The following is an 11,302-nucleotide window of genomic DNA, read 5'->3' as shown; positions in this document are numbered from 1 at the left end:
CAAACGGGATGTTATGCCACGTCTGCCAAACACGGTATACGCTACGGCGATCAATCTGCAAGTGTATACATCTATCCCAAAGACATCAGTCTAAAACTACATTTGCGCACAAGCCACAAAACAAGGATATAGGCACTAAGCTACCAGGCACTAGACATCGCGCTCGTCTAAACATCACCTGAAAGATCACAAAGATAAACATTGGGACGACGCCCGGTCAGCGAATAATGCTGGTAACCCACCAATACATGTGAAATATCATACATAGATAGATATAAGTTGTAAAGCCATTTTCGAAACGGAATACATAAGTATATAAGTCAAAAACCAAGATCGACAGTCAACACAAGACTCATCACTCTCAAAAAAGATAACACGGGAACACATCCTAAACCACAAAGGTTAACCACAACGCAAAGGATAAAGATAAGACTGATGGCAACACATGCCCTTGTGACTACACACGTCACAAGAAAGAGAACTCACAACACGGCTACACAAGCCCTCGTGACATCACCCATCACGAGTTGATATGCCTTCCTTATGTCCTGTTCCAACCTTATGGCTACCCCCAACCTTATATCTTCTTCCAACCATTACCTCCAGGACCCCTGTACAGCCAAGTCCAACCTTATTCCCCCGGGACCGTCGTCGCCCACCAACGACCACCAACGAGACCACCAATTCATAGTACACAAGGTACCGTACATGGCAACACATGCCCGGATAACACATGTTATCCCCCAAAAACGTGAACCTTACACAAAGGCCACAACTCCATAATCACGTCACGGCCACCACGAGGACCGCTACAATACCTTGGTGACTAGTGTCCCATACCACTAATCGTGCAATCCAGGTAGAGCCACACATGCACTACAACACAACAAGAGTCAAACAACGGATCACAACGAAGGTATGAAACATACTTAATCAAGGAACGGGTCACAGCCCAACAACAACAACGATGAATAACACAAGTTATCATCAACCAAACGGAAGGTACAAACCACACACATGCTAGCATTTAAACAACAAACTAACATGCTTATATAACGGAAAAACCGATTATAGTTCCGAGGAACACACAAGACACCTCTCGGTCCAACGAAACACAATGTTGAACACTTAGCACGATTCAAGACACCAAAGTCCTACATGGATACCTACCATATTGTTCTAGACATACGAAACATCAAGAAGACGCTCAAATAGTTCCACAAAAGAACATCGGGAAGTCAAAAGACCAAATACCGAGTCAAACGGATCACGGGGAACAAATCCCGAACAAACACCACCATGTACCCGCGGGTGGACCCACGGGTATCACCCTACCCGTGGTTCTGCCCGCGGGAACATATTCCCGCAAGGCCCGTACTCGCGGGTAGGTCGGCGGGTGGTGCCCCGCCCGCCGTTCCGCCCGCGGGTACAATCCTGTACCACAACAAATACCTTCGCGGATTTTCTTCTCCAAACACAAATTTAAGTCCAAAACATGCCAAATCTCACCCAATACAACAAAATGACTTGAACCATGGAAAATGCCAAGCAATGGCACAAAGGAACCCTAAACACAAGCTCTAGATATGCAATATCACAAGACAAATGAATAAACCCTCACATTTCATAGCAAAGCACAAGTTGAATCCAAGAAATCACATATAGGTAAGCAAAATAGGTTTTGTAGAGCATGGGTTACCTCTTGTTGACCAAAAGACTTCACTTTACACCACAACAAGCTCCCCACAAGGCTTACTTTCCAAACCCACTTCAAGATTAAACCAAAAGATCATAAAGATCCTACCTTTAAGAAAAAGACAACTAAGATGGAACCAAAAACAGAAGATGGACTTAGATCTTACTCTCATAGATGCCCAAATAGGTGAAAGGTTGAATCTTGGAAGCAAATCTTGGAATCTTGACAAGGGTCTCAACTTAGCTTGGAGAATAAGCTACTCACCTTTCTAGAGAGAATGTAGAGCTAATTTCTAGGAAATGTAAGGAATGAAATGAAGAAGTCTTCTAGGTTAGGTTACAATTCTAACTCTTGGTGAAAAGTCAAGGATACCCTTACTAACCTTTAGAAAGTGTAAGGAACAAGGGAACTCCCCTCAAAACTCAAGGTACAACATAACTTTAAGGTTGACTAGTCAAATACTAGTCCTTGAGTATTAAAAATCAGGATTTTAGGAATTAATTCCTCAAATAAAAATAGGATTAATTACTCAATTAATCCATGGATTGAATGTGGATTTTTGGGGTGTCACAATAAGTCTTTGGTTCATCAATGGTTGTTACAGCCACACAGAAAGCCTTAGGTGATGGAAGAAGATTATCAAAGGTGATGACCTTTGACAAATGGTGAGGAGAAGTGTAACACCCCGTGTTTTTTGCCCTCTAAATCCGAATTAATTATTTAGTTAATTACCGTTAGGGGTAATTAAAAAAGATTTAATTCGGCCCGGGATCCCTTAATTAATTGGTACGGCCCATGGTGCACCGTGGACCCTTGTCTATATTAAAGCCTTAAGCCTGTTAGAATAGAGAAGGAGGGCCCATTATTAATCAGATTCTAATTGCGAATCCTAGACCTATATAAATGAAATTAGAAAACCTTTAGAACCCTTCCCTCCCATCTTTTTCTCTACCACTCGAAAATCCCCTCCTAGAATCCAGACAAAGAATTCCCCGTCACCAAGCTTAGGAAAGATCGATAGGAAGAAGACCTTGAGGAAAGATCGATAGGAAGAGGACCGTGAGGAAAGATCTTAGAAGTCGTGAGAAGTTTAATTAACACTAAGAGGTAACTCATGTCTTACAAAACCTATTTTCCTTGCTATCTTTTGATTTATTAGCTACTTTGAATTATTGTATGTGTGATCTTGTAATTATGCCGTGTTAGAGCTTGTATATAGGGTTATCTTGTGATCTCTTGATATGCTTGGCGTTCTTGATGATCTTGGGGCGATTGGGTACATATTCTCGTGTCTATGCGTATTTAGAGCTTGTATTTAGGGTTCGTATTGTGGTTTATTGATAATCTTGATGTTCTTGATATTCTTGGATGTGTATATGTATATTCTTGTGTTATTCAAGGTTTAGAGCTTGTGTTTAAGGGTCTAATAATGTTATTCTTCGGTTATTCTCTATGTGCGGGTCCCTATTATTGTTGATGTGAATTTGGGTGTTCTTGGACTCGGTTTTGGGTGTTTTTGGTGGATTCTCAAAGTGGGAAAAATGCCAAGGGTGGGTGTTCCAGCGGGTAGTTGGTGGGGGGACGAATCCCCACCTGATCACCCGCCGGAACGGCGGCATTGTTCCAGCGGGCGGCTGGCGGGTTGACGACCACCCGCCAGACCACCCACTGGAATGTGGTGGTCCATCGGCAGGCAGTCTGGCGGGTGGTTGTCTACCCGCTGTAGCGCCCGCTGGTACGGACGGGGCGGTGGTTCTTCGGCCTCCGTTAGGTCGAACCCCGTACCCCGCGATGTCTTCTTTGATGTTTGTGGTCCTAAAATGATGTCCTATGTGCCGTAATGAGGTTTGTGAGTCGTGATTTATGCATGTGGTCTAAAATTGTGTCCCGTGGTCCAAAGTATGGTCTATAGTGTTCCCTTTCCCTGATTACCCCTTGTTGGAGTCGTTGTCGAGTCTTGAATGTTTGTGTTGAGGTCCATGGGTGATGAAAAGATATGAGATTGGCATAGTAAAATCGATTGGTGGAATAAAGCGCTGCGGTGCTTATGATATTGTGCTGCGATGAGTTTATCTTGTGTGTGGTGCTGCAGTACCTTTGGCACTGTGTGTGCTTTGGATCAGCGGAATGGATTGGCGGATAGATAGGCGGGGAGCATTGCTCCGGAGGGATAAGGTTGGTGGTGTACAGGGTGGAACTGATATAAGGATGGAGATGAGTAAAGGTTGGAACTTGGTATAAGGTGGGAACATGGACGTGTGTGTTGTTATTGTTTGTTGTTGTTGCCGTGTCTTGTGGTCTTGATTTGTTGTTGTGATCGTGTCGGGTAGTCCTGGTTTGCATGCTTGTGTCTTAAAAATGGTCTTATAGTGTCATCAGTACTGTTATACCTTGAGTCTGATTATACCATTGTGCGTGTGCCCTTGTTGAGTCATGATCTTGATTTTAAGGCTAGAGTCGTTAGGACTACACTTATGTATTCCCAAGTCTCAAAATGGTTTTCCTATATTTATACTTATTGTACTCAACGGGTGGGAGTGGGTTACTTAGCATTAATCGCTAACGGTTGCTACACCGCATGTTTTTCAAGTACAGATTAGTTGGCTCGTGAGCGCGCTAGTTGGAGCTGCGGTTCCTATTTTAGATAGTAGTTAGCTTTAGTTGATGGCCTGTGAGCCACTCTTGTATTCGGATATTGTTTATGGATTTTGTTTAGTTAGTAGCCTGTGCATCTAGGTTCTCAAGCTTAGATGTGGCATAGCACCCGTACACTATTATGTTTGGTTTCCGCTTATTCGGGTATTAATGATAGACTTGTTCTTATTTCGTAAGCTTTAATGGTTTTAAAATATGCTGAAAATCGGGGGTCTTATATGAAGAGCCTCTGTTAATCACAGCATCACAATAATAATCCTGAAGCTTGTGGGGGATCCGTCTCTGTCTGTTAGAACGTCTGGGGTGTGCAACTTCAATAGGGTCACCAATGGAGACAAGACTTCCAAAAGATTGTTGTGAGTCATAATCGTGGTCTTCAGATTCTGTGCGAACAGCCGGATCAGTACTTGGTGTTTCATCATTGGCAGCATGGTGTAAAGGGGATTAGTTTATGTCCTCTGCTGAACTGAGGTTATCTTGGAGAGAAAGTCCAATAGATTGTGGCTCAATATGTGGAATATGTAACTCAGGAGGTTCATATGCCAATAGGTTATCAACGGGTATCACAGGAAGTGAAGGCCTAGCAGATTGTGGTTCAATGTTGTCTGAGATTGCCCCATCATTGGAGAAGGGAAACTGCAATTCGTAAAAACATACATCTCTTTATATGAAAATAGTCTTCGCACGTAGATCATATAATAAGAGGTATCCTTTTGTATGAGCAGGTATGCCAACAAACACACACTTCTTGCTTCATTGTGCCATCTTGTGCCTAAAACATGACAAATTCGAGGCATAGCAAAGGCAACCAAAAACTCTAAGATTCATCAAGTCGGGGTCCTTACCATAAGTTGGGGCGTGTAAGCACATGATTTCTGATGAATAATCCCTTTCTCGGCATAGAACTCTTCCATGTTAAATTCTGCCCTGTTGTCACTCCGGATCACTTTAATCAAGGTCCCAAACTGAGTAAGGACCATAACATGAAATTTCATTATGTACTGCCTAGCCTCATTTTTCCTTTTCATTAAGTGAAACCACGTGAACCTGGAGTAGTCATCAACTAATGTTAAGAAATAATTGTCCCCTTGCAACAAACAAACTGGGAAAAGCCCTATATATCTGCATGAATTAAATCAAAACAAGCTTTCGAGTTTGTGACACTTAATGGGAAGGGAGACCTTTTGTGTTTGGCAAAATGGCAAGCATCACAAGCAAAGTTCTTAGTGATAGAAGGCTTTATATCAATTAAGAAATGCAGTTTATTTATGGGAAAATGGCCAAGTCTTTGATGCCAAATTTCAACAGTATTACAATGTGCTGCAACATTTCTATGAACTAAATCAACAATATCTTGTGTCATTGGTGAATCCAGCAGTAAGTATAAACCATTCACCAGTCTAGCCAAACCAACCATCATTCCAAGAGTGTCCTGAATCAAGCATTGTTCAGGTGAGAAAACCAGTTTATAGCGAGTATCACGTAAAAACTTACTCAAAGATATTAAGTTGAATCTGAAAGATGGAATATGAAGAACATCCTTTAACCATAATTGTTCATTGAGCCTAATATTTCCCAGATGTTTGACTTTGATAGGCTCTCCAGTAGGTAGATTCACCTCAGTACTATTAGTTGTGCAATAATCATGAAAAAATCGGTGATACAGACTATATGGTCTTTGGCTCCAGAATCAAGGATCCAAGTAGAAAGTGATAATATAGCAGCATTTACATGAGAGGAAGAGTACTTTCCTTCGCCTCCAGATTTATCCTCGTTGAAGTGGGTAATCAATGAAATAGCCGATGTAGTTTTCTGGCTTGGAGGCTGTCCAACTTGAGCTTGAAGAAGGGAGATCGATCTCTCCAGGTGATCAAAATGGTTCCAGAGGATTCCACAGTACCAGAGGATGAATTCATAGCATCAACAGTCTTTTTCCCTTTTGATTTGTACCCCGGAATCCACCCTAGAGGATAACCATGCTTCTTGAAGTATTTATCTATCATATGTCCATTCATTCCATAGAACGAACACTTGGCTCCTTTGTTGGTGTTAGTATTACGCTTTGGATTATAGAAACTCACAGCTGCAACTGTCTCATTTGTGAGTCCTTGATCCTGTTGTATTGAATTTGCTTGAGCTATCTCGAACCTTCCTAGAGTCAAGTTTGTAAGAGCAATTTGTCTCTCTATCTTCTCTGCCATTACAAACACTTTGTAGACTTCAGGGAGAGGATCTAGAATTAGGACATTGGATTTCAAATTGCTATAGTCATCTCCAAGTCCTTGTAGGAACCGTATAACTTGATCGGTGTCTCGTTCCTTTCAAATTTCATCAACGAGATTGCATGAACATTTTGGATTGCACTTGCAGATAGGAAGTGGCCTGAGCGCATTCATCTCCTCCCAAAGAGTGTGACATTTGGTATAGTATTCATTCACAGTCTGGTTCCCCTGCTTTAGATTATAGATCTCGTTCTGTATTGCGGAAATCTTTTGTGCATCGCGTTGAGAAAATCTCCGTCTCAGATCCTCCTAAAACTCTCTAGCATTATCTAGGTGCATGATACTTTGTGCGATTGAGGTCTGTACTGATTTGAAGATCCAAGCACACACCATGAGATTGCAACGTCTCTAGGTTTCATATTGGAGAAGTTCTCTAGCTGGTGCAGCAACGCTTCCATCAACTATACACCACTTGTTTTTTACTTCTAACACTATTCTCATGGAGATACACCACGAGCTATAATTTGCACTGCCTAGCAATGGAGAACTGACTAGGACGATATTAGTGTTGTCGTTCGTGTTTAGGAAGAGAGGATTTTCCTGATCTTCCATGCTATAGCTTCTCGGTTGAGGTATCGGAACATGTTGTGTAGCTGGTGTCGGCGACGGCGGTGTGGAGCTTTCTCCATTTTGCTCACCGGAGAGGGCGGCAACATAACTACTGTGCCGGTGAGGCTCTGATACCATGACGGAAAGGGAAAATACTGAGCGGGAAAGAAAAAGTTTGAGTGTATTGTTTCATCTATTCTGTTCAAGTGTACAGCTATTGAAAGAAGACTAAGCCTATATACAAAGTGGAAAGATACATCAGAGGAAATGGTTGAAACAGAAGGAAAATATCTCAACGAGGAGATAAGACTTCTTTGCCCTTCTTGACTTCTTACCTTTTATTCTTCAACAGTTCACAACCAAATATAATTAAAAAGTCACTATTAGTACATCTTGATTAGATTCATTGTAAGAATTTGTTTAATAAAAAATCAAAATTACTCAAAATATATGAAAATCCAAGGTGATATAACTACAAAATAAATTAATAAATAATAAACAAAGGATTGCTAGAGCTTCTTAATTATACATTTCAAAACTCTTTAAAGATTATACACACACTAGTGCAAATGATACAACCATTTTGAGTCAAAGTGGAATAAGAGGAAATTCCATGCAAGCAGGAAGTGATTGTTGGCTGGGTAATAGTAGACCGCGACGAATGCACAAGTTGCCTAGGCATTTTGTAGATTATGCATGTGTTAAATAGTTTACACTAGTTTGTTTTAGCTCCTGCATTTTATTGTTTCCTCTGCTACTTAAATGATTGTAATAATAGTACTAAGGGGCAAAAAAATATATTTGTTTTCTCTTTTCTTCCTTTGTTTTTGTTCTTTTATCAAAAAAGGATCATTTATACTTTTGTAGGGTGGTTGGTGCTCTCATTGAGAGAAATCTCAGTTTCCAATAAGAAAATGTTAAATTATCCGAACAACCAGTTAACAATGCATAATATATAACAAATGTTCGAGGGCCTAATGGCGACACAAGAAGAAATTGCAAAGCAAATGGAAGGATCAATTGAACACAATCATGGCTTCGATGGAAGCAAAACTTGCCTGGCAAGCTCGGGCTGAGAAAGCTAAGGGGGTGGTACAATCGTCTAAGGTTAAAGCTATTAGTGTTATAAATCCAAATACCCAATTTGTAACGGGCTTGGTTATTATGACAATTAGTAGAATTAGTAGAAGTACATAGTATTTAGATAGTGTATATCAACTACTGATTTGCAGACTACTTCAAGAGTTACTCGAATAGAGGAAAACTAAGCTATAAGAAGAAGGGGAAATTGACTCAAGTATGAAGGCAAAAAACTAAATCATGGACGTTTAATTTAATCAAGACATTGGAGAATGAAGCATCCATATGAAAATCCAAGAAAGGAAACAAATTAGTTAGATTGTTAGACTGAATATAACTCTCGCTCTATTCTCTGTAGAAGCGGGTGTGCAAATGAAAGATCAAGAAAAGATAGAACAATCTAAAGGAAGTCTTCAAAAGAAAAAGTTTAGAGAGCGATTTGAATCGAAGAACACCATCTCTCTCAATTGAAGTGTTGAATATATACTAGATTTAGAGAAAGTATTCAATAAAGATGTGTTTAAGTAGTCATCGCTTTGAATATTTTGTTTACAATTTACACAAACTAGGCAAGATCACCATTAGCATATTGTGATACAGTGAGTAAATCCATGAAGAATACCGTGAGGTCGGATGAAGGGTGTTTACTTCATCAATCTTGGAAGTGTTTCAACAAAGACTATGTTAATGATCCAAAGAGGTGTGTCACTTGGTAATCCCATTTGTGTTTGGATTTATGCACTTAGTGGATTGGGTATTCATTGATTCGAGACCCCCCCCCCCCTCCTAAAAAAAAAAGATATTGGAGAGGTTTTCATTTGAACTGGGTAAACAAATTGCTTGTTTCAGTTTAATTATATATCAGTGATAGGTGTAGTTTTTAGTGTGGTGGATCGAATGAAGTGAAAGAGTGTAAACGGAAGTGTGGAACTCCCTAGTGTCGAACTCAAGGATGGCCGTTCGGAGTAAGTAAAGTGCAAGACAACTAGGTGTCACAATGTATCAATATGATAGACTAGGTGCAAGGTAGAACGTGTAGAAATGGGTCTATGCAAACATTGGCAATCAAACAAAGAAGGAAAGAAAATGAAAGAAACTAAAGAGAACAAACAAGAAGGTAAAATGGGGATTTGGATGGAAAGGATTTGTGATCATGCATTCATTGGTCTTAAACTTGGGACAAGAGATGATGCAAAGCTTGACTAACCTAAGGGAGAACATTCTATCAAACACTTGGTGGGGGGTCTACCGTTTCCTCCCCTAAGCTCGCCCTCTAAGGTCGTAGGAAGGGGATTGCAAGGGCAAGAATAAGAAGAGTGCAATCTCTTGCTAAACTCCCACTCTCACACTCATATAACCATTTGGGTCCTTAATGGAAAGAGATCAATATGCACCCCTCTACAACATAGACATTCAAGGACAATCCATACATCAAATCTCATCATATAAACCATCTAAGCATGAATACATAATCAACAAATCAAATCCAAGCAATCTAAGCACTCATCATCATTAAAAGGGTAGTATACACAAATTAAATCTGAAATAATAAACAAGGAAGAGTGGTTACCCAAGTCTTCAATCTATTGTGTAAGCATCCAAGGAGAATTTGTAGAACAGTGAGTGTAGATCTTCAATGGAAATGTAAATCTAACCTAACCCTAATCTACCCTAACCTAAGAAAGCTGAATATGAGAGTAAAGGAATGGGAAAAGAAGAAGTTGTCTAAGTGATCCCCTTACAAGCCTTTAAATATGCTAAAAATCTGACTTTTCCGCGCTGGGCATCACAACTAATTCACAACTCGTGTTGTGAATTTCGTTGTGAATTTCCACCTTCCCGACAATGCGCTTACAACGCATGTTATGAGTCGCGTTGTTGCGAATTTGACTTTCTTTCCTTTCACCAATGTTTTAGCCCTTGAAGTTGTCGAACCATGACCACTAGAATCACCTTATTTGGACACTCCTAGCTCAAGATATGATCAATCTACCGAACTGTCGCCAGAATGCTCTGAAATTGGAAATGTTTTGCTATTTTTCTACAAAGTCAATGGAATTAGTCCTTAATCCTAATTTCTATCAAATTAAGCTAATTAAGCATGAATTAGGAATAAAGGACTCCAATTAAAGCACAATTTGCCTATAAAATCCCCTATAAACCATAGCATCTTTGGCACTTATCAATCATTTATTATTAGGATATCACAAAATTAACTACGCCCAAAGCAGCCATATAAGTGAACAAGAACAAATAATTGACCAATAACTTGAATTGCTATCTAATTCAACTTGAAGTTATCATACGTTCTTGTGAATTTAACTTTCAAGTACTCACAACGAATGCACACTTCATCAAAAGCTACAACTTTCGAACCAATGACACATACCATGGCTCGGGCTGCTCTTACCAAAGCCATTAACATAGAAGAAGGTTTCGCCGATGATGCGACCATAACAAAGAAACCGAGCATCATGCGGCTAGATGTTCCCAAATTTGACAGGGCAGACAAACAACGACGGATTTTTAATATCCAAGAATATTTTAATTTCCGCTAAACACCTAAACTGTAATGTTTACAAATAGTTGGATTTTGTTTGGAAGGACATGTTTTCGAATGGTTCCAATGGATGAAGCGGGACCGCATGCCTTTCGGATGGCATGAATTTCTTGAAAATGTTGAATAGAGGTTTAACACTTCACAATTCTTGGATCCTTTGGCCTACTTAGCTAAGTTGACATAAACTGAGATCATAATAAAATTCTAAGCAGCATTTGAGAAGTTACTAACCAATGTAATTGAAGTTTCTTAAACCCAATTAATTTGATACATCAAAGAGGGATGTCTGTCTAAAGCCACATTTACAGAGATAATTATTAATGGTCAAACTCAGGATGGTTTTTGCAACTTTCAAGTTTGCAAAAGCATATGAAGCTCGCCATGACTAGCTAATCACTGAATGTAGGTCTTCTTACAAAGGGAACTTACGAGTACAAACTCTATTAGATGAAAGTAAGTGGAATTCTCATATTGCTATTA

This window comes from Ipomoea nil, unplaced genomic scaffold, assembly GCF_001879475.1.
Source record: "Ipomoea nil cultivar Tokyo-kokei standard unplaced genomic scaffold, Asagao_1.1 scaffold0981, whole genome shotgun sequence".
Taxonomy (NCBI): domain Eukaryota; kingdom Viridiplantae; phylum Streptophyta; class Magnoliopsida; order Solanales; family Convolvulaceae; genus Ipomoea; species Ipomoea nil.
Note: the sequence above shows the minus strand (reverse complement) of the source record.